Source organism: Macaca thibetana, chromosome 3 (assembly GCF_024542745.1).
Source record: "Macaca thibetana thibetana isolate TM-01 chromosome 3, ASM2454274v1, whole genome shotgun sequence".
NCBI lineage: Eukaryota > Metazoa > Chordata > Mammalia > Primates > Cercopithecidae > Macaca > Macaca thibetana.
The window spans coordinates 24,198,276-24,222,682 of NC_065580.1; the positions used below are offsets into that span (position 1 = coordinate 24,198,276).

Sequence of the window (24,407 nt, forward strand, 5' to 3'; positions counted from 1 at the left end):
GGAGAGACCCACCCCCATGATTCAATTACCTCCTGCTGGGTCCCTCCCACCGCACGTGGAAATTATGGGAGCTCGAATTCAAGATAAGATTTGGGTGGGGACACAGCCAACTGTCTTCTTTCCTCATTCATTAATTTTTAGAGTATTTGAAAAAAAAAAAAAAGAGAAAGAAAATTATGGTCAAAATCCCCAAATTAGTAAATAAATAAATAGAAAAGACGAGAGCAGCTCCTGACAGCTGACACAGTGCCATTCTGTCAAGTATTTCAGGTATCTGTGGACTGGCTTCCAGAGACTTACAAGAGGAAAACATTCTTCCTTTCTCATTTTCAAGTTGGGAAGGAGTTTCAGGCCTTCCTTGCACAACCTTAAGTCCAAGGAATATCTGGAAAATTGAAGTGATTTTTCAGAATGAACCATAAGTTGCAGATGACTGTGTCATGAGAACATTTAAAAAGAACTGAAATAAATATTCATTCTATCTTGTTGCCTAAAAGTTTATTGTTAATTATGTTAGACCTATAGCAGGCCGGGCACGGTGTAATCCTAGCACTTTGGGAGGCTGAGGCGGGCAGATCACTTGAGGTCAGGAGTTCAAGACCAGCCTGGCCAACATGGTGAAACCCCATTTCTACTAAAAATACAAAAATTAGCTGGGCATGGTGGCACACACCTGTAATCCCAGCTACTCGGGAGACTGAGGCAGGAGAATCGCTTGAACCCAGGAGGTGGAAGTTGTAGTGAGCTGAGATCGCACCACTGCATTCCAGCTTGGGCAACAGAGTGAGACTCTGACTCAATTGAGAACAACAACAACAACAAAACACCTATAGCAGCCATTGCTAGGCCTTTGGTATACATTTCTTTAGAAGATAAGATGGTCCAGATTACTGAAGTCATAACAAAGGCAATGCACAGTTAGCTTCACCTGTCACTTTCTTTTTGTTTTTCGGGTCATATACTTTCATCATTTTCAATTCTAGTGTACATAGGCACACATATAGGAAATGCATCCCGTGAGAGCCTAGACACGTACACAGAACATGTCTCCGTAACAGTAACAGGCATGGCCGCTTGCGTGCTGTAGGGATTCTTCTAGTTTCTGGGTAGAGGTGCTGAAGGGGTGAACAGTCTACTCAGGGCTCCTCTGAGACCCAAAGCAGCTTGTAACATTTGGTGGCTTATTTTGAAGTGTGTACAGTGTATGTGCTCAGCTGTGCCTTGATTTGTTTCCGAAATGCAGGGACTATGTTCTGCGTATATCCTGGCAGACAGGCGTGGCCGCTGTGAGCTGCAGTCCAGTCTGTACCCAAAAGAAGGAAATCAAGGGAGAAGAAGAATTGAAGTGGTGAGACAAGATAGAGAGCAGAGTAGAGGAAAGTGAGGGAATGAGGAGGAGATAACGGAAGACAGAAGTTAGGGAATGAGGAGGAGATAACGGAAGACAGAAATACAAAAACTCAAAGGTTCTTGGGGTTGAAATAAAAAAGAAGGACCAGAAGATAAAAGGTTTAAAGCTTTTTTAAAAAAGAAAAAAGAAAGGTATATAAATACCTTTTTTATTAAAAAAAAATTCTTTTTTTTTTTTTTTTTAAAAAGAAAGGTATATAAATAGAGGGAGTGGTTGATAGGTAAAGAGAAATTTACAGAAAGCAGAAAACCACACCATGTTAGAATAAGCATCCACTCCAGCGTGCCTGGGACGGTCCCACTTCAGGACTGCGTTTTCGGGAATTTATTAACAGCTCCTTCTTTCCCTCTTCAAATGTCCCAGTTTGATGATACATGGTCATCCTGTCTATAGACTACCTCTGGCCTAAGACAGAGAAGCCATGAGCAGGACCAAAGCTGGGAAATGGGCACCAAGAAGAGCTTTAGGGAAGGGACAAAGAGAAATAATGGCTAAAATAAAATACTTTAAAAAAAGAACATGGAAAATGGAGACAAGACACAATGTAGGGGCACTTGTAACCAATTAGAGCAAAGACAGATAAAGTGAGAAGGGCTGTTGAGAGAAAAAGTATAAAAATTTAAGGAGGGATAGAGAGGAGCAAGAGGAAAACAAAGACAAGAGACAAATGATTCAGAGCACAAATATGTGTAGGCTTCAAATATTTTTCATTATGTCTGGGGATTTGTGGTTGTGATCAGCATATATAAAAATGATGGAAAAGGGCCACCCTCTTTGGGCCCTGCGCAGGCACGCACAAGGTTCCTCTGTGGCTGCCTCCCTGGCCCGGCCGGCTACCCTGAAGCTGCTCCCCACTCAGCGCCTGCCTCCCTGGCTTGCAGGCTGCCCTGGCCAAGCCTTCCCACTGAGCCCCCTCCTTGGCTCCCGAAGGCCTCATACCAGATGGTCTGCCTCCGTGGTTTCATAGCTGTCCACAGATAGGCCACAGTATGTGAAGCCGTACTTCAGTGCGTCATTTCGAAAACCTCTTTTGACTTTTAACGGGATCAGAATTTCATATTGAGAAAGGCGGAAAGTAAATGTCAAAAGCAAGTTCAAAAGGCCAAGGGATTTCTAGCAAAGCATTCCCTTAGACCCAGTGGAAAGACAGAACACCAGCGGCAGTAAGGTCTTTGGCACTTGAGCTTCAGAAAATGTGCCATATGGATTTCTACCACCATTTTGAGTTGGGTCATACTATGGGTTGAACTGTATCTCCCCCGAGTATTCATATGTTGAAGCAGGCCTAATGCCTAAGACCTCAGAATGTGACCTTATTTGGAGATAGGGTCTTTACAGAGGTAATTAAGTTAAAACGAGGTCATGAAGGTGGCCCCTAATCCAATACAACTGGTGTCTTTATAAGAAGAGGAGGCCAGGCTCAGTGGCTCACGCCTGTAATCCCAGCACTTTGGGAGGCTGAGGAAGGCAGATCATCTGGGGGCAGGAGTTCGAGACCAGCTTGCCCAATATGGCGAAACCTTGTCTTTACTAAAAATACAAAAAATTAGCCTGGTGTGGTGGCAGGCGCCTGTAATCTCAGCTACTTGGGAGGCTCAGGCAGGAGAATTACTTGAACCTTGGAGGCGGAAATTGCAGTGAGTCGAGATGGTGCTACTGCACTCCAGCCTGGGCAACAAGAGCGAAACTCCATCTCAAAAAAAAAAAAAAGAAGAGGAAATTTGGATGCAGATACACATTCAGAAAGAATGCCATGTGAACACGAAGATAACCATCTACAAGCGAAGGAGAGAGGTCTGGAACAGAGACTTCCCTCACAGCCCTTGAAGGAACCAATCCTGCTGACACCTTGATCTGGGACCTCTAACCTCCATCCAGAAATAAATTTGTTTGTGGCATTTTGTTATGGCGTCTGATATGGTTCGGCTGTGTCCCCACCCAAATCTCACCTTGAATTGTAATAATCCCATGTGTCAAGGGCAGGGCCAGGTGGAGATAACTGAATCACAGGGGCAGTTTCCCCCATACTATTCTCATGGTAGTCAATAAGTTTCAGGAAATCTGATGGTTTTATAAATGGGAGTTCCCCTGCACAAGCTCTCTTGCCTGCCACCATGTAAGACATGACTTTGCTCCTCATTCACCTTCCGCCATGATTGTGAGGCCTCCTCAGCCATGTGGAGCTGTGAGTCCATTAAACCTCTTTCTTTATAAATTACTCAGTCTTGGGTATGCCTAATAAACTAGTACTCCAGATGCAATCTCATCAAAGATGATAGTTAGGAGAAGATGACCAGACTATTTACAGGTTTTTTTTGGTTTTTTATTTTTCATTTCCCTGGGGACACTAAATGATGCCTCTTTGAATTATCTGAAAGTGTGGGCTCTCTGTATGGCGAGATGGAACTGGCTGTCTTTGAGGAAATCGTTTCAACTATTCATGCCTCTGTTTCTCCCTTTATAAAATTGGTTACTGAGCCTGCATTCTGAAGTGCTCATTGTGGCCGGGCATGGTCCCTGTAATCCCAGCAACTTTGAGAGGCAATAGCAGCCAGATCTCTTGAGGTCAGGAGTTCAAGACCAGCCTGGCCAACCTAGTGAAACCCCATCTCTACTAAAAATACAAAAAATTAACCGGCCATGGTGGTGTGTGCCTGTAATCCCAGCTACTCAGGAGGCTGAGGTGGGAGAATCGCTTGAACCTAGGAAGCAGAGGTTGCAGTGAATCAAGGTCGCGCCACTGCACTCCCGCCTGGGTGACAGAATGAGACTTCATCTCACAAAAAAAACAAACAAACAAAGTGCCCATTGTGTCTGAGTCTTAAGGCAAAGAGTGATCCCGTGAATAGTCTCAGCTTTGGACAAGAAGGTCAAACTTAAATGTAAAGTCTTCTTAATAAGCGCTCTTTCTAAGAGTGGCTGGAAGGTGAGTGGACACTAACTTCTTTTGTAAAACCTTGGACAGAGAAATACAGTCCTTGACTTTCTACCTGACCCACACAGAAGCAGCTCTGTCTTGGCCTTTTGAGTACCTTTTGGATATGTTGGCTTTTTGAATACCTCAACTGATCCTCTGCCTTTTAAAAAAATTTTACATAATCAAACACCAAAACAGCTTGAAGTATTTATACGAGTAGTTGAATCCTTTAGTGCCTAATGTCAGAGAAAATCTCCCGTTGAGTCAGGGAGAAGGATGGAAACTGCTTGTTAAACTATCTCTGGTACCAGAAAAAGAAAACAAAAAACTACTCTCTGACTTTCTTTCTTTTTTCTGTTTTTTTTTTTTTTAATTTAATTTAACTGCTGTAGGTCTAGATCTTCATCTTGTCTAACTCTAACTTGAGCAATCTCTCCAGTCAATAGTGAAAGGAATGGTGTTTAGCTCTGTTTCCTTATATGGCAGAGAATGACAATGTGCTTGTCTAGTTGAACTGCAGCATGGCTCCCTGACAAATTATAATGACTGGTTACGGAAACCTCCTGCTCTGGTTTCCATCGCTTTCTTGGGGGAAGACACAGAGCAGATAGCTGTAGAGAAATGGTGAGGGTTGGCGTTAGGGAGCGGCTTTGAACAGCTCTGGCATTTTCCAGCAGTGTGACTTTGGGCAAGTTATTTGATTTACTTTACTGCTCTGAGAGAGCAGTCCTCAACCAGAACAGTGCCTGACATACAGCTAGTATGCCAGCAAGGTAGCTGAATGAGCTAGCTTATCTTCTCAACCATCCTTAACCTGTGAGGACTTCAGATAACTATCAATCCATTGCTATTCAGTCTCTCTCCCAAGTTCAGTACTTTTTCTCCAGATAAATTCCAATTTCCTTCTTCCCTCCCTCCTCTACCGCCTTCTCCCTTCCTCCCTCTCTCTCCTCTCCTTTCTCTCTCTCTCTCTCTCTCTCTCTCTCTCTCTCGTTTCTTTTTCTCTTTTCCCCTCCCTCCCTCTTTTCTTACTCCCACTCATTCCAGGTCTAAAACACTGAAAACCTCCAAAACAACCCAATCTCAGGAATAATACAACTCTTTAGCTATACTAAATAAAATGATTTAAAATGTTAAAGGTAGCACACATTTGTTGATAAGGGCAAGCGGGTAAACCTTCTGGTTGAAGAGGACAGTGGAAGTTGTCTGCTTTCTGCAGAGCAGCAAGGTTCATGCTTCAGGGATAGAAATATCTATTTAGAAAGTGCGTACGCTGATCTGAAATAGGACTTCCTAGAACTTGTATCTATTGGTCCTAGTCTTACCTCCTGGAGACCCCAAATATAGAAGCAGTCGGCCCTTTTTAATCTGTCTACAGGATGGCCTAGAGGAGGCAACAGGGGACAGTGTGTGGCTAAGCCCCACGCTTACAGATAGACTCCACAGGAAATCACAACCAATAACTGACCATTTGTAATTTAGTGTCTATCACGTACGTGCAAAGCAGTTTTGAGATATTACTTCTAGTAGTTGTGACAACTACAAAATGGAGGAGAAATTATCCCCATTTTGCAAAGTGGTGAATTTGAGATTCAAACTCAAGTTCTCCTGACTCCAAAGTTTGTTCTCAAATAGATCGCAATTCTTTCTAGAACTACAAGCGAAAGAGGAGTCTCAGTCACGTGGAGTAATTAGCAAGAGGCAGCATAGCACGGTGGTGAAGAAGGTGGGCAATGCCTCCAGATTATCCCGGGTTTAGATCCTGACCCAGCTACTTACTAGCTGTGGGACCTTACCTGTATTACTTAATCTAATTGTAACTCAGTTTCTTCATCTGTAAAATTAGCTGTTACGAAGATCTTATTTTATTTTTCCTAATAAAAATCTATACACTACTTAGCATGTGCCAGGCAGTGTTCTAAACACTGAGCAATGATACAATTCACTAGAAATTAATGAGCTCCAACATGAGCATTGGCTTCAGGTATCTTTAAGGAAGAAATTATAGACTTTTTTTCTTTTTACTTTTTATTTTTTTCTGAGACAGGGTCTCACTCTGTCATCCAGGGTGGAGTGCATTGGTGCAATCTCAACTCACTGCAGCCTTAACCTCCCAAGTTCATGTGATCCTCTCACCTTAGCCTCCCACGTAGCTGGGACTGCAGGTGCACACCACCATGCCTGGCTAATTTTTGTATTTTTTGTAGAGACAGGGTTTCACCATTTCACTTAGGCTGGTCTCGAACCCTTGCACTCAAGCAATCTGCCTGCTTTGGCCACCCAAAGTGCTGGGACTACAGGCGTGAGCTACCACTACCAACCTGACGTTTATTTCTTTCACTCATTTAACTCATTTATTAATACTACGTGCAGGAAACAGCACATTTTTAGGCTCAAATCACAGCACTGAAAAAGGCAGACAAAGTCTCTGCTTTCATAGTGCTTATGTTCTGGGAGCATAAGAAATAAATAAGCAAGCAAACAAACAAATATGCAATCATAAGCATACATTATGAATATGCATGTAACTGAACGACAGAGGTATTCCGATGGGTTCTCCAAAGCAGAGCTAATTTTACCACTGCATCCCTTAGGATCAGTGCCGTGCTAGTCAATGTTTAGCAACAAGTTCTTGGGTGAGGGGGAGGGGAGTCTGCTTTGTAGCATGGGCTGATTTCTGTGGTGTAATTACTTCCATCATGGTCAATTTCAAGTTCTCAATATGACATCACTGAATGAAGAATTGGGAAGAAAAGCTCAGTTGCACAGCATTTTATACAGTATTTCCACCATATAGCCACAATAGATGTAACTAACCTCAAGAGAATAGATAATAGTGAAACATAGTAAAATAATTAGGAAGAGTTTTGAGTATTTATTATCTTGGCTTTTCATATGATGTGTTTAATTGTAAGCTTATATGATTTAGTTTTTATAATGGCTGTGTTTTACAACTGGCTCTCAATATTCTCGAAAGTTTAACAATCAGCTTTTGGAAGCCAGTATGAGTTTGGGGTGCAGAGAAAGTGGGGACAGTGTTAGAGATGAAGGAGACTGAGTCCAGATGACGTCATTGTACAGAGGTGGATTCTAATCTAATTCCTTTTTAGCTGCTCTTCTCCAACAAGCTCTGCTTCCATGTACACACGGAAGCACCTGCCCTCTAAACCAAAGAGCATGGGTACAAATATAGTAACAATTTTGACATTCTTACTAGATCAGGTCACTCTTACAGAGAAACTCTTGGCTCTCCAATCTTTAGTGAATATAATTCATGCAGTCAGTGCTCTGAATATGGTAGATTTTTCTGTGCAATACGGAGTATGTAATTCCTAACTGCTGAATAAAGGAAGAACCTAGAGATAAATTTTCTGTCCTTCTGCAAAAGCAAATTATCCCCCGTCCATGCACTCAAAGTCTCCTGTCTCTTAGGGTCCACATACATTCAAAGGGCCACCCAGGGAAGCATCTAAACCAGGGGCTGTGATGACTCTGGCCCTAGAGAAGATGTAGGGGTGAGGGTGGAGGTGGAGCAAGCTTCTCCCCTCTTCAGGATTTGCGCATCCTCACCACAAAGTGGAAACAGAGAAAAACATCTTCAGCTTTTCCTAGGAAGCGAAATATGTGCTCAAAACCTCCTAAGAACAGAAATGCTTAAATTTCTTTCCTCCTAGATTCACCCCTCCCCCTAAGCCTAAATTTCCCTTAGTAATGATGGCTGGAAAAGGAAGTGGGAAATAGCATGACAAATTTTTTTCTTGCCACATTTCCAGTGCTTTACAAAAGCAAACGCTGGAAATCTCATCAGAAAAGTTTGACCTTATGGGGTTGATAACTTTGTGCTTAAACTGGAAAAAAAAAGCAAAATTAAGGTTTTGCTTTTCTGGCCAAACCGATGATTTGGCATATGCAACTATAATTTTTAGAAAGAAATTATTCAAAACTAAAGACATAGGCTTCTGAGGAATAAGAAACTACATACATCTACTATCAATTATTTTAACGATAGGTACACAGAACTGAGTCTGAGCCAGGATGTTTTATCAGAGTCATCAGGGAGCTTTTACAAACTACAGATTCCTGGACCCCCTTCTAGACCTACTGAATCAGGGTCTCCAGAGGATAGGTCTCAGAGATGTGTATTTTCAAAAGGCTCGACAGTTGATTCTGATTAAGATACTGGTTAAGATCCATGGGTCTATAGGCAGATTGGGCTGCATTGTATAACCTAAATTTGCTAACTGTTAAAATATGCTCTCTTACTATCAGGGGAAGTAATGTGGTATATTGAAAAGGTTAACTGCTTGGAACTTAGGAGCTGTGTGTTTTGGAACTATCTTACCACGAATTAACTGGATGACTTTGGTCAAGTTACTTGGTTAGTTCTTTCATTCAACAAATATTTATTCCAATTCTGCCTTGTGCCACGCACTGGGTATATATGAACGAAGAAGAAATAGAGGTTCTCTGCCCTTATGTATCTGACAGATCAATAAGACAGGGCAGATATTAATCAAAGAAACCTACAAATACATATATAATTTTACTTGGTGTGGCTAGGCTTTGGAGAATAAAAAGTAGATCACTCGTTCCTCCTTTAAAAAGAATTTCTACTTAAGATCCCAAATTTCCTGTCCCAATCTTCCCACGCATAACATAATTATATGTTTTAAGTCCACTCATTTATAAAACACAAAACCAAAAGCTACTATGAATTCAATAACTCTTTTAAATAAATTAGCATTTTATCATTATAATGTAGGTATATAATTAAAAAAATAGTAGCACATATGCTGTAAGATGTATTATTTACTCAGAGCAGCTTGCCAAAAGCACTTGCTGCATATACAGATTTGTTTACCTCTTGCAATGACTTTGTGACCTCCCAGGGATCCACCACCCAGAGGTTAAAAACCTACAGACCACATTAATGAAGACTAAAACGTGGTACTTGAGTAGACATGGCCCTTTTCTTCCACAACAGATAACACTATCAGTGACCACATTTTCCCCTCCCCTCTGAGCTTAGACTCATCCTCAGAATCCTTCTTAACATGCCAGTTGGTTGGAGCTGACATACAGATGAAAAATTATATGTACTCCTTGGACTAAATGAGCTCCTAAGGTCTTGCCCAGCTTAAACATTCTATGAATTTATATATTCAATGCTGTTCTGCTGCCTTGAGGAACACAAATGCCTTCTCCCATGTTCATATAAAAGTATCCCAAATATTAGAAGGTATTTATGTGGCCTCCTCATTTTCTTTTCTTTGGGAAGAACAGCTCTAGATCCTTTATCTGTTCTGCATATATTTTGCCTCCTGACTCCCTCCAGCCTTTGATGCTCACCCTAGAATGCATATGTGTCCATGTCTTTCTGAAAAATGAGCCCGGAACAGAGCACGGAGTCCCATTTGGGATCTGAACTGTGCAGAACTCAGGGGATTTTTTACTCTACTTGACAAAACACCATGATGGGTGCTCAATGGATTAAAAATTACATTGCAAATATTGCTTAGATCTGAAACTTCCAGTGATTAAGAGTGCACCAGCTTTTATGCATTCACCTTACTATGTATTGTGGTTTACATTGAGTTGTGCTTGTTTTTATTTATTAAAATTATTAAATCATTACGCATTAAATCTTCAAGACTGCTTTCATTTGAAGGGAGCCATATCACATGGAAGGTTCATATGAAGTTTCTTGCCAACAATAATATCCAGAATGTTTTTTCCCAACATCTTTCTGAGATGGATGATTCTTATCCTTTCAGTTGTCAGTGGCGCAAACTTCCAGATTAATCTCCCTTAACACTGGCTCACTGGGTCATGTCACAGTGATCATCAAGAACTGTGTAATCATTCATTGGGTGTTTGCCTCTCTAGGAATTTATTCACCTGAAAATTCAAATGATTCCCATTGAGAGCTGTTGGACATTTCAGCTAATTTGCCTTCCATGCTCAATTTCTCTTCTAACTAAAATTACCCATTGAGCTCTTCTTTGCCCAGGGGTGACCACTGCCTGGATTAGAGTCATTCATCCATAGGCATGCCTGTGCCTTTGATGTCCTCCTCCTACTAAAGGATTTGCCATAGACAATAGTCTTTGCCTGAACCAGTCAGACTTCCTCTCTCAGGACTGGACCTGGAAGCACAGAAGAAATTTTCCAGTTGATAGAACAACAGAAAGGGGCAGACACGTGCACTGAGCTGAGTCACACTAGTGGAAAGGGATGGAGTAAACATCCATGGACCGCTGCTGGGATCCTCTCACCCACCTTGACTCTAACTCTACTCTCTTTGGGCCCTGGTCCTATTTGGGCTTCTGCTCTTGGATATCCCTGTGATCCCATCCCTTCGTTAATCTATGTCTTACAATCCTGGCCCTTTACTTGAGCTACCAAAGTTTGCTCACACAGAGGTCTATTTCTTCTTAACACTGGGCCACGTGCTCTCTCAGACTTCACCTTATTCATCCATACACTGCTTCGCTAAGCTCTGCCTGACTCCTGATTGTTGCTGTTTCTTCTTGACTCCCCTGGCTGTTGTGCACAACTTAGCCCATTTTTGTAACTTATATCCATTCTGGCTTAGACTGCTCCTCCTGACCCCAGTGGAACTAGTATCTTTGATGCCAATTGGTCCTTGGGCCTCTTGGGCACTTTGCCTTGGTCCTGCCCGTCTTTAGCACAAAGTGAAGTCAGCCTGGTTCCTCAGCAATACATCTTGAGACAAGTGATGAGGAATGTTATATGTGGGTGTCACAAGGAACTAATTATATATTCCTACTTAATATGTTTATCTCCAAGTGAGGTTGTTCCCTTTTAGTCAAGTGCTTTCATGGAGTATTCACAAAACAATGCCAGAAGACTCAGGATACCATCACAAAGCAATTTATGTTCAAGTTATACATCATTTATACGTATACATATATTTTCAAAGAAAAGCCACGTACTAAAGTGAGTGCCCAATTTACTAAAATTTTTTTAAAATGTATTTTCCTTCAACTATTCCCTCACTGCTACTTAGCAAGCCTTTTATTAACTTCTTGGTGTTCTTTTCACGTACACTTAATAGCAGCCATTCCTGGATTTCTCTAGCCCCCAAGAGCTCCCCATAGAAAACTGCTTCTTTTCTAGAAATGACCTTCTTTTCTTTGAAATGGAGGCCATATGAGGCAATCTCCACCGATACATCTGTGTATTTACCCCCTCTTTCTTTCCTTCCAGATCTGGGAAACAAAAACGGACACCTCCACTTGTGTTCTGATCCCATCCACCCTTGTCTTCTATGGGAATCCACACCTGACCCCACTCCCCATCTTACATGCCCCAGCTCAAAGATCTCTCACCTGTCAATCATGAAGGGTGGGTTTACAAAGGGACCTTAAGGGTTCACAGTTTTTATCAGATTCTCAAAGGTTTCCATAGCAACAACACAGGGAAGAACAACACAGGGAACAACCTCATCACCCTTCCCTCACAGCCCAGGTCATACTTTCCCCCCCTGCCCCCTTCCCACAGCCTTACCCACAGCCTGCCAATTGTGAGTTTGGGGTGAGAAGCAGAGTGGGTCCTTACCACAAAACATGCTCTGACATCTCCTCTGTTTGTGCAAGTGGCTTTCCCTAGCTAGAACGCATCTGTGCTAGAGTGTTCTTCTGTGCTCTGGGCCTAATCTTAGAGCTGGTCCCTGCAAATTGTCAATGTTGGATCAAGAAAGCTCCCTATCCGGCACAGGGATGGGGGAGCTGGGGAACAGGCTAGAGGTGGAGGCCTGGGGTTAAGGAAGTTAGGGATGCAACCGGGGTCCGTTACAGCTGGGAGCACTAAAGACAGAGGCAAAGAGGTGAGAGGCGAGCTCCGAGGAGCAGTCTGGTTTCAATACCAACAGAAACCACAGCCAGGTGTTCCTGCCTTCCTTGCCCTTCCTACCAGGCCCAGGCATGACGTGCTGGGATTCATTCCATGCTTTTGGCTAGAGGGAGAGAAGCTGCCTCATTTACTAAGGCCTTTATGTTGTCAGCACTTTCTCACTGGTCTTCTGCTCAAGTGGATCTTTGGATTTCCTGGTTCCTGAATATTGCCTTGTACCGCTGATGGCCCATCTTATTCCACTTCCTTATATTTGTGTCCTCTTGGTCTGTGATCATCAGAGTAAAAATTCAGACAACATTGGGACAGACCAGTATTCACTGGACATGGCTCAGGGCTCTAGAAAGAACTAGGAGCGAGAAGATACCACTCAAGGGTCCTCAAATATGAGAAAGGAAGAGATCATTAGGGATACTAGGTAAGAAGTGGAGGATCCCAGCCAAGAGGAGCATAATGTCCAGAGGACTGAAATGATAGGCAGTTCAAGGTATAGAATCTACAAGGAAGAGGGGGCAAAGAGCTTCATCTCATTTGGACATCTTAACCACTATGGGACATAGGAGAAGCATGACCAATGTCCATTCTGCACTCCAAGATGAAGTCAAAAGCTGATGATTTCCTCAAAGGTCAGGGTTACTTAAGTAGAGGAACCAATACTAGAACTGAGATTTTGTAGCGGTTCTCATAAGTTAAGCCTATGCCAAAAGTATCTATTTAAGCTACCCTTCTACTCAGGACTTATGGGCATCTCTCCAATAGCAAACTTGGATTAGCCTGACAGATGAAGAACTTTCAGTAAGGAGCTAATGGTATCTTCTCAGGCTCTAAGAGAACTTACGCAGAAAATCCCCTTTTGAAGTCTGAAAATTCTTTGGCAGCATCTTTTTAACCTCCTCCTTAGTCCTACCATGCTATTTGCATACCACTCTATCAGCATTTTTCCTGTCCCCCCACCACATTTCTGAGACATGTGATAGACTACAGGAAATGGGAAACTAGCAAATCTCTTTTCATGCCCATCTCTAAGTCACTTTTGTGTCTTGCTAAGGAATGACTAACTAGTAATCACGCTATCATGAAAATGGCAAATGGAGAAAATTACAGGTGTTTCTACAAAAATACCTGCTGAGGTGCATTTCAATTATCAGAACAGAGAATACCTGGGCTAGATTCTGGAACTTTACATGGCTGGCCATAGGACAAACTTATTCTATCTACCTAAGAGGAGGAGATTCTCAGACCAGTCACAGAAGCCAATTAGAAATGTTAATAATGCTAATAACAAGACAGTTGCCTTACTGTCAGGAAATGCTTTCTTGTATCTCATGTAAAATCCTTTAAGCTGCAGTTTGAGCCTGGTTCTTCTTCTCCTAACTTTAATATAAGAATTGTGTATTTACTTAAGGAAATATTTTGATTGGAATGATTGAAATTACACATTCTTTTTGCTTTGAATTCTTGAAACAACCCTGCATTTTACTTATGGATCAACCCATTGTACATACATTCCTTGTGTGTCCTAGGCTCAACTCTTAGTGACTTTTTGTTCTGAAATTTTGCGATTATATTTCTGAAATGAAAGTTACTGTGCTTTCATTGTGTTCCTTTGACCTCACTATGTGGCGAAATATGTTCTAGGTAACATTCAACAGGAAGGAAGTAGCACAAAGAACTGCCTAAAATTCAGCATAAACTCAAATCCTCTCTCTCTATCTCTACCTATACAGCAGAACACCTAAACTGTTACTCTGAAAAACCTAAAGTGTCTTTATGGTTGTTGGGGGTGGTGAGCCCAAGAGGAGGGGGATGGGGGATCCGGAGAGAGTGGTCATAGTGCATTTTGAACTTTCAGGGATTCTGAGATGTTGGTTTCAAAATGGAATTTATCCTCAAATCCCAAGATTATAGATTTCCTTCCAAACTGCATTCCCTTCATGGTTTAGAGAACAGTTAAAAGAAAAATTGCTCTCCATATTTTGATTGACATTAAAAACACTGTGAAAATAGTTTGGAACTTGATCTCTTCGAGGGAAGGACAGTAATTAAACTATAGCTTTCGCCTGCAGCTTTTCTCTCACACTTACTCAGAACTGTTCCAGGGAAGGAAATTCACAGGGAATTTTGTTCTCTTATATCACTTCTAGAAGGAGAAAGAGGCATTCCCAAGAAAATTATCCCCAAACTTCTAAATACAAAGGGAAAATGTTATTTAATGAATCTCAACCCCAAACCACCGCATTCCATGGAATAAAATCCAGTTGAATCAGTGATTTGCAGCTGGTAGTCTTTCATAGCCAGCACTATTAAAAAATCATCAGATTTACCCTGCTTGCCATATAGCATCTAGTCTTCACTCAAGTTCTAGCTGTATACGTCTGGTTTTGGCAAACACATTAGAAGGATTTTCAGTTTACAAGTCCATCTGCATAGTCCTGTTAACAGAAGGCATCTATAAATACCAAGCACTTTGTTCTCATCCACTTTTTTTGACCATGTATTGCCACAGCACTAAAATTCCCCCACCCCTTACAATCAGCTCTTTCTAAAAGGAATTCCAGCCTACTACCAACGAACTGCCTTGTACTACTGTTTCAGACACCCAAATATGTCTATCTCGATATGAAAGACTGCCTCCTCCCTTTCTAAACCACATTTCCAATCGACATCTCTTCAGATTATCTAGACACACTCAGGCACCCTTTCAAACAGAAAATAAGATTTCTTAAAAAAATAGTTTGGTAGGACGTTAAATGTGCTTTCTCAAAACACACCCACTAGCGCATGCATTCTCTTGTTATTAGGTTTTATAGGAAACAGACCAGCCTAGGCATCTTCTGTCTTAGCAAATATCCCATCAGTGACATTAACCCAACCAGTGCTAGGTGCTAGTGATCTCTCCATCTCTGACCTTATTTCCTTGCAACTCTGGAAGTCTAGTTTTAAATACTGGCAGCAGACTATAACGCAAATGCCTTTGGTTAAAAAATCATTCCTTTTTGGCTTCTCATCAACCTAAAGAATTGTTGGTTTTGTTTTTAAAGCAAAACCACGTTAAATCTTTGGCAATAAAAGATGCAGAAGAGACTGTGTGAGCAATCTGGTGCAGTAGGCTTGCTAACACTGGCCTTTGGATATCAGGTATAATCTCATATGGCTGTCCTAAACAAAAGGCTATCCTAATCAAAGTTGCCAGTGCTCCCTAAATGTAAGTCTCTATATGGTCGCTCTTCTTGTCCCAACTCTAAAAAACAAAACTTGAAATCTCATCCTGTTTGCCTTCCGGGAATATCCGTATGGCAGGGAAGCCCAGTCAGGCTCCGGAGTTTGCATGGTTTATTGCCTCGAACATTCTTGCATCTCCAGCTACCTTAGCCAGGAATGTTGACTGAAAACCGGAGAAAGTCCCCAGATTCTCTCTAGAAGGAAAAAAAGAAAGCCTTCTGTGCCTTACCTCGTAGGCTGAAACTTCTTCCCGAGGACTAAGTCGGAAAGGAAGGACTGATTTCTTTAAGCAGGAGCACAGCCAGAGAGCAAGCAGGCAGGCAGGCAGCCGAATACACACTGCTCTATTCAATAGAACTCCAGACCGCCCTTCCTTGGCCCCTCCCAGAAGTCCATGCTAAGTGAACACATATCCCCTATGTTTACAGTCGGCAGGCGGTGGTATGCATTGTCCTGTCGTTTTTCTAATAGGCAGCCAATGACGACACCCCAGCCAAGGTGGATGCAGCCTGCCTGTGGAGATGCCTGTCATTCCCTAGGCATGCTCAGGAAATCACTCATCAGAAAACCCAAGACCTAAAAAGCTCTGAAACTGCGTGCAGGCTGCCAAAACCAGCCTGCTCCATGCCCTTTTTTGGTTATCCTTAGCAGGGCCTCTGGAAGTGAATCCATTGTCAGGAACAATCATAAGAAATGTTAATCTTGGAGAGGCTGTCTTGTAGAACACAAATGCAGCAATAAAAAGAAAGCACAGTCTCTGAAACAAAAAGTTAACAGATCAGTTTATTGGGCGTGGGGGTGGGGAAGGCTTCTTACCAGAGAGAGTCTTAATAGTATATTTCTTTTCAAAGTACTTGTACGTACAAAATGAGTTTAAATTGTTATGCAATTCTAAAACCTGAAGGAAACAGGACCTGGGTCTGCTGTGCGGACTAAATTCTAGCCTGAAAGAGGCACAACTCCCCAAAATATGTCGGCATGTGTTATAAAAACAAGTGACCGAAGGGAAACCAAAAACTTAAGTCTTTTTTAGCAGGTAATACTGGCCAGAATAAACCTAAGGTCCTACAGGCTTGGATATCCTCACTGACTTCTTCACTTTCCTCTCCTTATCTCTTTTGTTTCCTCAGATTTGGCAATGTGGAGATAGTACTAGAAATTCCTAGAAATTGATGCACATCAGAGAGGGCACGAAGAGATGCACCACCTGCTTTGGGCTGGGGTAGACAGATGCATATATCCCGCAGAGGTGACATAATGTTCAGGTGGCTTCTTGAAAGTGCTCTCACCAACCCTGCATTGGTAGGACGTGTGCTGTAAGAGGATCAGAATTAGGAGATGCTAAAGAGAATGAAGGTAACTGGCCCACACATAGTCTTGTCCTTTTCAATATAGAATTCACTCAATTAGTACTTAATTAAAAGTGAAAATCCCTTTTTTGGAGCACTTACTGTTTGTCAGGCCTGGGTATAGGTGCAAGATCTATGTCTCATTGTTGTATGTTTGGAGACTGTTTCATCACTGACCAAGAAGTTTCACAGTATTTTTCCTGGTTAATTACAAGTCCAGAGGTTGGTCTTTAAAAATGTGAGGTTTTACTATATGCCTTTCCCTATTTATGAAGATGTGACTTAGAAATGATCTCTGTTTACAAAAATGTCCCCGCCCTTTGTGCCTCTTTTAGAACAGTTGGGAAGTAACTAATTCACACTGTAGGTTTCCTTCTTCAGCCTTCCAGAATTAACGAGTTACCCAGAGGCGTCCATATCAACTCTGTACACTCATCTCTTTCTTGGGAAGGTTGCTTCCCTCGCCTCTTCCTGACTGCTACTACTGCACAGCCCAAAAAAGCTATAGCCGAGACTCCCAGGCAGAGGGAGAGATAAGCCTCAGGCATCCCAACATAGAACTAGGAATGCACGTTCCCAGAGAAAAGAATAAATAATGGTTGGTAGGAATCGTACCGTCAATGTTGCATTTCAGGTACACTGTGGCACAAGCAGGCATTTGTGGAACATCACTGTTTATAAAATTGTTCCTGTGGGAAAATGTCTTCTGATCCCAGATAAATGATTTAGAAATAAATTTTCGGAACACAGCCAGTTTTGTTGATGGGGACATCCCATATCTAGACAGGGAGGAAAGATAGAATACTACATAGTCTGGTAAACTGCTGGGCTTGAACATATTGTAGGGCGACATCAGGGAGTTCAGAAAACAGCAAAATCAATGATGTCTGTGCAAAGATACGACCTGTGTCCAGAGAAGTTCCGGGTGCATGGTCTCCAGGTGGTATCCTCCATAACTCAGTGAGGCCTATTTGAAAGTGCTATTTTCCATTACTGCTGCTGATTATATCCTAAACCACACTCTCCCTGCTTGTATAAATAATGCCCTTTGGTGGAACAGCATCAGGGTATAATTTTGCAATCTATGAATAAAATAAATACCAGCTTCCCAGAGGAAAGAAAAGTTGTGCTACAAATGGGGAAAATATTATCAACAGGAAACACAGCAGGGACCTGCATTTTGCATGGTTTTTAGAAGATAAATGGCTTAGTATTTTTGGGTTATGTCTTTTGATTAAAAAAATAGTATGTTTCCCTAGATAAATTCTGGATATCTCATATATAGGGTATAGTGGATGAGTGACCACACAACCTATTTTATGTATTTGAAATACACTTATCATGGAGGAACTATACAGTTTGAAGAAAAATTTAACAAATTTCATGTAGTGTATACCATGATATTGAAAAATTCTTCTTTCTTTGCCTTCTACTTTTTTTTAAACAATCAAGAATTTAAAAAGAAAGGAAGGGGAATAAAAAGAAAAAAAAAGATACATGTTGCTGAATCTCTGCCATGGGAAACTTTACTTTCATAGTGTTTACTTTTTCCAGAGGTCATTTGTAAACAGCCCTAAAAATACACGAGATTTATATAGGAAATTTCTGTGAAATATATTTCCCAATTGGATCATCCCAGATACAGGACCGCTTGTCTGTCATAGGCTAGATCTACCTAATCAAACCATAATACATCTAAAAAGACATTTGAAAATATCTGGACAATTCTTTGTATTTTTTTAGTTACAACTGAGGGTTTGCTATCATGTAGATCAGTAGCAAGAAATTATATTTTGCTTGCATGTCAACTTGGGAAAAGTAAAAACAGGCCATTTTTTAATTCAAAATTAGTTACTTCATTTAGTCATGAAAAATATACCTCCTTCCAGCTTAAAATGTCTACTTTATTCAATAGAAAAGAAGATTTGAAAATTTTAAAAGGCAGCAGAACACCCCTTGCCAGATTCTTTCAGTCAAATAAAACCTTTGCCAACACCCAGGTTTATCAAATGATAAAAGCCGACTGGTAGAATCTTGATATCAAAATTGGACACAAAAGTACCCAATATAATAGAGAATTTGGATTAAGTGCACTTATGAATGCAGATGAAAAAATCAGTAATTGAATCCAACAGTGTGGAAAAAATAGATAAGACCAATCCGGAGATGGTTTAAAATCTGAAAATCCACTGATATAATGTACAACATTAGCAGTTTAAAAGTAAAATAAAATAAATAAGAGAAGTAGAAAAAAGAAAAGAGAAAGATTGTCTTAATAGGTGAATGATACTTGGTAAACTTAGTAATCACTTTAGAAAAAAAATCTCTAGGAAAACTAGAAACAGAATCTTTTTAAACATAACGAGAGGCATTTACCAGAAGTCTATAGCAAACGTCATGCTTAATGATAAAATGTTAAAAGCATTCTCATTGATTATAATGGGAAGTATATAAAGTAACTACTATCTCTTCTACAACTAAAAAAATGTGCTAGATACCTAACCAAGACAAACAAATAGAAAAAAATAGCCACTGGGATTAGAAAGAGAAATAAATGTCTTTATCTGCTATATGATTATCTGTGTAGAGAATTCGAGAGGATCTACAAATATATTGGAAGTAATAGAAGAGCTTAGCAAGATTGTTGGAATTAAGGTCAAGATGCAAAAACCTAGAGTTTCTGTAATCAGCTGTCTCTAATTTTTAAATATAATGGAAAAAGATGCTATTCATAATAACAAAAAGTGTTCATTACCTGGGAATAAATGTAATAAAATATGTGCAAGAAAGTTATAAAACTTGAGTTAAGGGCATGAAAAACCTGACCAAATGGTGAAATATATCATCTTCATGAGTGGAAAACCTGGAAGTTGTAAAGATATACATTCTCTTTGAAGTAATCCATGCATTCATTATTCTGATTAAAATCTCCAAATGACATACGTTGTATAACTTGACAAAACAATAGTAAATATTTTAAAAGTAAAGACCTAAAAATAGGCAAAGAGGTTTTTTATAGAGAAATTCTAATTAAGATAAATGCTATTCATACAAGACTAAACAAGTAGATCAATAGAATAAAGCAGAGAGCCTAGAAATAGACCCAAGCATATATGAGTTTTTTTTAATAATAGAGGAGGTATTACAAATAAGGAAGAAAAGGGTGGATTACTCTATTAATGGTAAGGGTTACAATCAATTTTGTGGAAACAGAAAATTTAGATTCAAAGTTTCTACTACACACTACGATAAACTAGGTTACATAAAAAACAAACTTAGAAATGATTAGAAAAAATTGAAGGTGAATTTTTTATCATAGGTTATATAACATAAAAAACATAATTAACAAATGAAAAGACTGATAAATTTGAGGATATGGTTAAACACGGCAGATCAAATAAGAACATTCATTTATTTCTGCTTCCCCAAACCTCTCCAGAATGACAGTAAAGAAATAAAAAATCATAAATAAATCCTACAAGACAAAGAGTACCTGAAAGGTATCAGTGTGAGTCCAGATGTCAGCCAAATTTTGGACTATGGAAAGTGGACTGATGGCTGGAAATTGACTCAACAGAGCTGAGAAACTGAAATCTGGTCCTGTGAATTAGGATGCTGGCAAGAAAGACGCTGATTCAAGCCTCAGAATGAGGAAAAATTCAGGATGTAGAAGCCCTGGGAACCTCTGAGGACAGACGTTGGAGCAGAAAACAGATTTGTTGAAAGTCTGGGTAAGGAATAGTTAGAAGTCCAGATAGCGTCCTCTACCCCACACAACCAGGTGAGCATCTCTCTCTCAACCATACAGAAAACTGGAAGTTTATTCTGATTCTTCTTTGAAGTGCTGGACTCAGAGGAACCAGGTGAAGCAGTGAACAGGGAAGAGGCTGAATGCTGAAAATAAATGTTTAAATGAAAGCCAACTCGTTGAACACTGAACATCTCCAATCGCCTCACCCTGCAGGGCTCCCAGGACACCAACAATCAGGTTTGTATCCCACAGACAGGAAATTGAAGGATTCCATTCCAGAGAAACTGGCATGCTCATGGAAAAAAGACCTAAACTCACAGATATTTGAGAGACATTGTCCAGTGCCCTTTAGTAACCCATTTGCAGCAACTTCCAATTGGCTACTTAGGACCTCATTCTTTTTTTTTTTTTTTTTTTGAGATAGTCTCACTCTGTCACCCAGGCTGGAGTGCAGTGGCACCATGTCAGCTCACTGCAACCTCCGTCTCCTGGGTTCAACCAATTCTCCTGCCTCAGCCTCCTGAGTAGCTGGGATTACAGTAAACCACAACCATGCCCGGCTAATTTTTGTATTTTTTAGTAGAGACAGGTTTTCCCCATGTTGGCCAGGCTGGTCTCAATCTCCTGACCTCGTGATCTACCTGCCTGGGTCTCCCAAAGTGCTGGGTTACAGGCGTGAGCCACCGCACCCGGCCTACCTCACTCTTAAATATGAGCATCACATTAAGGAAAGAGGAAAGAGAGATTATAACAAACAGAAACACACACACACACACACACACAAGAAAGGTTGGGTAGAAATGGAAGAAAACTTGGAGAAAACTACAATTACAGTTCTTAGTGAGATAAGAGAAGATATTGTATCCATGAAACAAGAAAATCATGCTTTTAAAAGGCACTTTCAGTGAACAGAAAAGAACACTTGTATATGAAAAGTATGATGGCAGAAATTTACAAAAATTCCACTCAAGAAATGCAAGATAAGGTTTAGAAAAATCAACTGGGCATGGTGGTTCATGCCTGTAATCCTAGCCCTTTGAGAGGCTGAGAAGAAGGAGCCTAGGAGTTCAAGACCAGCCTGGGCAACAGGGCGAAACCCTGTCTCTATGAAAAATACAAAAATTAGCTAAGCATAGTGGCGCATGCCTGTAGTTCCAGCCCTAGGGAGGCTGAGGTAGGAGGATAGCTTAAGCCCAGGAGGTGGAGGCCGCAGTGAGCCATGATTGTGCCATGCACCCCAGCTTGGGCAACAGAGGTAAATCTTGTCTTAAAAAAAAAAGTTCAGAAAAATCTTACAGAAAAATGAAGAAAAAGGCAAGCTGGAATAGAAAAGATAAAAGATAAAAACAGTACATAATTACACCTGAGTGTACATAAAAAAGAGGACACAAAAAAATAGTAAGAAGAAAATTCTCAAACGAGATAATAAAATAAGACTTCTGAAAACTAAAGGACACAAGTTTCCAGATCCAAAGGGCCCAATGGGCAAATACAATTAATAAAAACATATTTCATTCTGAAATTATCACGTTCCAAGGTTATATGCTTCACCCAAAGGGGGAATAATACTTTGGAGTGAAAATTAGAAGCCAAGGAGGAGGACAAAAATCAGGAAATAGAGAATGCAAACCCAGGATAGAGGTGAAAGGGTCCCATGATGGTAAAAGAAAATCCCAGGACAATAGCTGTATGGCTCGTTAAGAAAGCAACCATTAGATATTGAAGCAGTGGATGCCAGGAGGAATGTTTTAAGGAAAAGTGAGGTAGATAGATTATTCAATATATTCTTGGCAAAAGCACTTGCAATAAGTACATAGAAAATAAGTAAATGGAAGATTAAGGTCATTATAATTTTAAAAACAAACCATTTGTATAAGAAAGGAAAAGTAATCATTGGATACCATATAGTTCAACTGTAAGAAAAATTTACCACAGTTATAAGAATGTAAATATTGCACATTGATTTTTACCAAAATAAAGATGATGTCATTAGATTCAGAGGATAGCAGGCAAGACCATGTTAGTAGGATGATGGTGGGGAAGAGAGCCAAACCTTCATTTTGTTCAGCAAGAAATCATAGATAGTGTCTACTACTGAAGATGTAATAAATAGCAGAATTAGTATGTCGTTTAGGCTCATGGAAATAAATGCCTAAAAGAACAGTAAGTCTGGGCACGGTGGCTTGCTCCTATAATCCCAGTATTTTGGGAGGCTGAGGCAGGAGTTTGAGGCCAGCCTGGAAAACATGCTGAAACCCCATCTCTACAAAAAATATAAAAAATTAGCCAGGCGTGGTGGTGCACGCCTGTATTCCCAGCTACTTGGTAGGTGAGGTGGGAGGATCACCTGAGCCTGGGAGGTCAAAGCTACAGTGAGTCATGTTTGCACCACTGCACTCCAGCCTGAGTGACTGAGTGAGACCCTATCTCAAAAAAAAAAAAAAAAAAAAAATTGTTCATTTATTCTTTGATTCACTCACTGAACAAATATTTACTGAGTTTCTACCACATGCCAGGGCCTGTTCTAGATGTTGTGAACAAGACACATTTTGATGGAGGGAGGCAGATAAACACATTAGCTAATACATGAATATATAATGTCAGGCAGTGGTAAGTGCTATAAAAAAATAAGAAGGAGGAAAAGAATAGAGAGAAACAGGGAAGTCTTTTCTGAAGAAGGTTTTCAACAGAGACGTGAATAAAGTGAAAGAACAAGCCGTGAGACTACATGAAGGAAAAGTCTTCCAGGAGGCAGGACAGCAAAGGCATATTAAAGAAATAGCAATGAGCCCAGGGGACTTGGGGAGGAGGGAGAGCCAATGGCCAGATCCATCATCCAGAGGCTTCTAGCTATGGTGTGGACTATGGGGCTTGTTCTAAGATGGAAGCTCACTGGAAGATTTTGAGCCAGGAAAGAAAAAAAAAAATCACTGTTGCTACCTTATCTAGAACAGGGGCAAGATTGTCAGAGGCGGAAACAGGAGGTGATTGCCCCCTCCAAGGCGAGAGGTGCTGTTGGGAGCTGAGAGAGCCTTTGAATTCTAAGACTTGGAGATTCACTGATGGCTTAGATGAGGGCTGTGAGAAAAAGAGAGGAATCAAGAGTGTCTCTGGTTATGGTCTGAATAACGGAGTGAATGGGAGTGCTAGTGAATAGAATGGGCACCTCTGAGGGAGATGGACATTTGCAGGGAGGGGTGGAAATCATATTAGACACATTTCAGGCATGTTACGATGACCACCAGGCATCCAGTGTGAGTGAGGGGAGGGAGCATCATATGCAAATCCGGTGTTCAGAAAAGGGATCGAGTCTTGGGATGCACATTTGCGAATCCTCAGTTTTTAGATAGGATTTAAAACCAGGAGTGAGTTACCTGAGGGAGTGCAGACAGAAAAGAGCCGAGATGTGGGAGCTAACACCCCAGCATTTACAGCCCAGATAGAGGAGGCTGAGAAGGAGCTGAGAGCCATTGCTTAGGGGGAGAAGCAGTTGAAGGAAGGAGTGGTGTGGAGGACTCCTGCTTTTGTTAAAAGTCATATAGTATTATTTAACTTTTCAAACAATGTAACTTGTGATAGATTGGGTTATTGTTACCCAATTCACTTCCTCTTTTAATGGAATTCCTTGCAGCACTCTAAGTAGGTGGACTTGACCATATGGTTTACCTTGAGCAGTGCAATGTGGCCAGAGGTGATGGCGTGCCTGTCCATGCCGGAGGCTTAAAGAGGTGTCACATGTTTACTTTTGCCTTGAGCACCTGCCCTTTGCCATGATAACAGCATACCCCATGCAGTGGGTTGAGCAGTGCCCCCCCAACAATATGTGCATCCAAACATATAGGACCTTATTTGCAAATAGGATCTTTGATATATAATGAAGGA

General features: G+C 40.9%; 1 protein-coding gene across 7 annotated transcripts in view; it reads right to left on the reverse strand.

The window, feature by feature from the left end:
• Positions 1-24,407, reverse strand: part of CALD1 (caldesmon 1) — a 238,412-nt gene that overhangs the window by 181,869 nt on the left and 32,136 nt on the right. For 6 of the 7 annotated variants that reach the window (XM_050782387.1, XM_050782384.1, XM_050782383.1 and 3 more), the window contains exon 1: positions 15,655-15,982. The exons of the other annotated variant lie outside the window; for it this stretch is intronic. The gene's annotated coding sequence lies outside the window, so the exon portion shown is untranslated. Of the gene's footprint in view, positions 1-15,654; positions 15,983-24,407 lie in introns of those variants that run through there. 7 annotated transcript variants of the gene reach the window in all.